Below are 2788 nucleotides of genomic sequence, written 5' to 3'. Positions count from 1 at the left end.
CTGTATGCAACTAAGCAGGTAACTAAAAACCTGATCATGAAAACTCTGAGAGCACGTCTTGTATGGGACTTTTGTGGGTGGAACAGTTTTTGATTGGACCCTTTGTTTTATTTAAGCAAGCCTTTGGAAACATAAACCATTAAAGGGATCTTAATTTGCAGTGTAACAAGAATTTCCTAAGTAAAGCATAGAAAAGCAACAGATTTAATAAGCATGGAACCTTGTTTTTCACTCTTATACGAGCAAGCTTTGCTCAGACTCAGAACAACAAAATTGTATTTGCAATAAAACATATAATTAAATGTGTTTTATTATGTTAGCTTTAATTCTGATTAGGTTTCAAATTACCCTGGAACTGAAGCCCAAATCCAAGTGATAAGTAAGGGACTAAGAGGCAGAGTATATAATACCATAGTGCATGAATTTGTGTTGTATTTAAAGAACAGAAAAGGGTTTATTTTGTATTGGTTTATAAAATTCCATCCCCAAAATGCAACTGTCTCTTATTCATTTACTCCTGGTATTGGGGAGTTCCATAATATTTTTATGATTTTTTTTTTTTTTGTGCTGCTTTGGATTTTTTAAAATAAAAAATGTGTAGTCATTTCTAAAAATGTTAATCAAATTGATAAGAATTTAAATGCAGCAAGTCCCTAACTGGCTAGAAAAGTTAAGTCTTTGGATTAAGTGTAATAAGGATTTTGGTTTTTGATGAGGTTTCATTTTTCCACATTAATATTTGATGCAGATGAATGGAAAAAGTAAAACTGAAATAGCTGATAGAAGAAATGCATAAAATCAAAGCTAAGTGCAAAGAATACAGTTTCATGAATGCTTAAAATAACAATATGAACTTCTGTATAGAGGTGCACTGATATATCAGTGCCATATTGGATTAGCACTGATAAAAAGAAAATGAACATTATCAGCCTTTTTTCGGTCAGGGTGTAGCTGATAATGTATTGATAAATATAATATGCCTTCTGGCCAGGGCCCCCAGACACCATGTGCATGTGTGTGGCCACATGCATGCACCAGCTAGTAATGAAGCCAGGCAGTGCGGAGATCAATCCCTCCAGTTAAATCTGTGGAGGGGAAGGGGTGGGGGGGGGGGGGAATCAAGGCCCCCACAGTGAGGAAGGGAGTGGGGCAGGGCAGTGAATCGGACCCCAGGGCCAGGTCAGGAAGCAGGATAGAGCTGCAGGTGACTCATCCAGCATTTAAAAACGGCAGCCAGGACACTTGAACTAAGGCTCATCAGATGATGAGCCAGTGTGCAGCTCCCAGGTCAAAGGCAGGAGGGTGAAGAGCCCTGAGCCTGCAGCGGGCAGCCCACTTCCCCCCTTGTCCTGCTCAGCTCTGCTCTGGCTAAGTGTCCTGGTGCTTAAAAATGGTGGCGGTGGCAGTTGAACTAAAGCTCAAATAAGCTTTAGTTCAAGTTCCCCTGCTGCCATTTTTAAGTGCTGGGATGCTGATCCCGTAGATGAGTTGCCCACAGCTATGTCCCATTTACTGCCCTGCCCCTGCCCCAGCCCCTGCTCCTGCCCCTGCCCCTTTCCTTCCTTCACCATGGGGGCCTTGATTTGCCCCCGCCATGCCCCTTCTCCTCCACAGACTTACTTGCAGGACACTGCTCTCCATGCTGTCTGGTGGCATTCCTGTAAATCGGTTATCAGATCAGTATTGGCCGATATGCCTGTTGAATAATTGGCTATCGGTATCAGCCAAGAAAATCTTTATCGGTGCCTCCCTACCTCTGTATTGGAATACTAACCATATGGAAGTATTTTTTGAAATAATCTAAAATAGATTTATTTATGAAGCTAACGTTGGCAAAAAGTGATCCTTAATTTACAGTTCTTTGGGCCTTGGCCATCAGTGATATGTATTGTATGAGCAAATGACTAGTGCTGGAACTATGGTAAAGCAAAGGGAAGATATTATAAGGTTGCTAATAGTGTAATATTTTTGAGAAGTATGGAAATAAACAGGATTATGGTCATTTTAAACTTAAACCAGACTAGTGAATGAACAGTTTTGATCAATAAGGGTTTAAACTTTGTACTGCACACCAGTAGAATATATAAAGTGGCCCCATTAGCAGAACTGCATTTTCTCCGTGCAAAAATGTATACCATCATAATGAGGTAGTATAGACATGGCCTTTGCATTGTTCTTGATTCTTTTAAGATCTGTTAATGCCTTCTTTATTGCTGTCCTACTTACAGTAACTAGTAGGATTTGATGACTTGGGTTAAGGATCTGTGAACACCTATAGCTTAGACACTTTAGAAGTTAGTTATAGATAGCTGTTTATATAAAGGCTATATAGAGAAGATGTTCAGTCTCTACTTGGTGAATTGCTCTTCTTCCAGAAACCACAGGTGTGCAGCTGTTCATGCTTTTTTCTCTTGAAGCAAAAGTGGCTGCTTCAAGGCAAAAATAACCCAGGAGTACCCAGAGTTAAGTCTCTTCCAGGAGAGTTTCTCTTGGGAGATTGAATGTCTACACGTTCCATCCTGCTCTCACTGCCCCCCAGCTTAACTCGTCCTGGGGACTAGCCTTCCTGAGACCAGGGTCACCAGGTGTGAGGTGGGGACAGGGAATGGACAGCTGCTTCCATCTCTTCTGTAGAACTGGTGCTCTAATGCAAGAAGTGGGCAGGAACTTTGCCTTGCATTGCTCCCTGCTGGGTACCTGGAGCTGAGCACAGGGAGCAGTGCTGTCCTGCCAGCTTCCTTTTGCTTGCTGTCCTTTTCAAAGGCACCAACTATTTTTTTTTTTTTTT

General features: G+C 41.4%; 1 protein-coding gene across 2 annotated transcripts in view; it reads left to right on the top strand.

The window, feature by feature from the left end:
- Positions 1-2788, top strand: part of ULK4 (unc-51 like kinase 4) — a 556180-nt gene that overhangs the window by 31795 nt on the left and 521597 nt on the right. The window lies entirely within an intron of this gene.

This window comes from Gavialis gangeticus, unplaced genomic scaffold, assembly GCF_001723915.1.
Source record: "Gavialis gangeticus isolate Ggan-Ray unplaced genomic scaffold, GavGan_comp1, whole genome shotgun sequence".
NCBI lineage: Eukaryota > Metazoa > Chordata > Crocodylia > Gavialidae > Gavialis > Gavialis gangeticus.
This window is presented reverse-complemented; position numbering and strand designations above follow the sequence as displayed.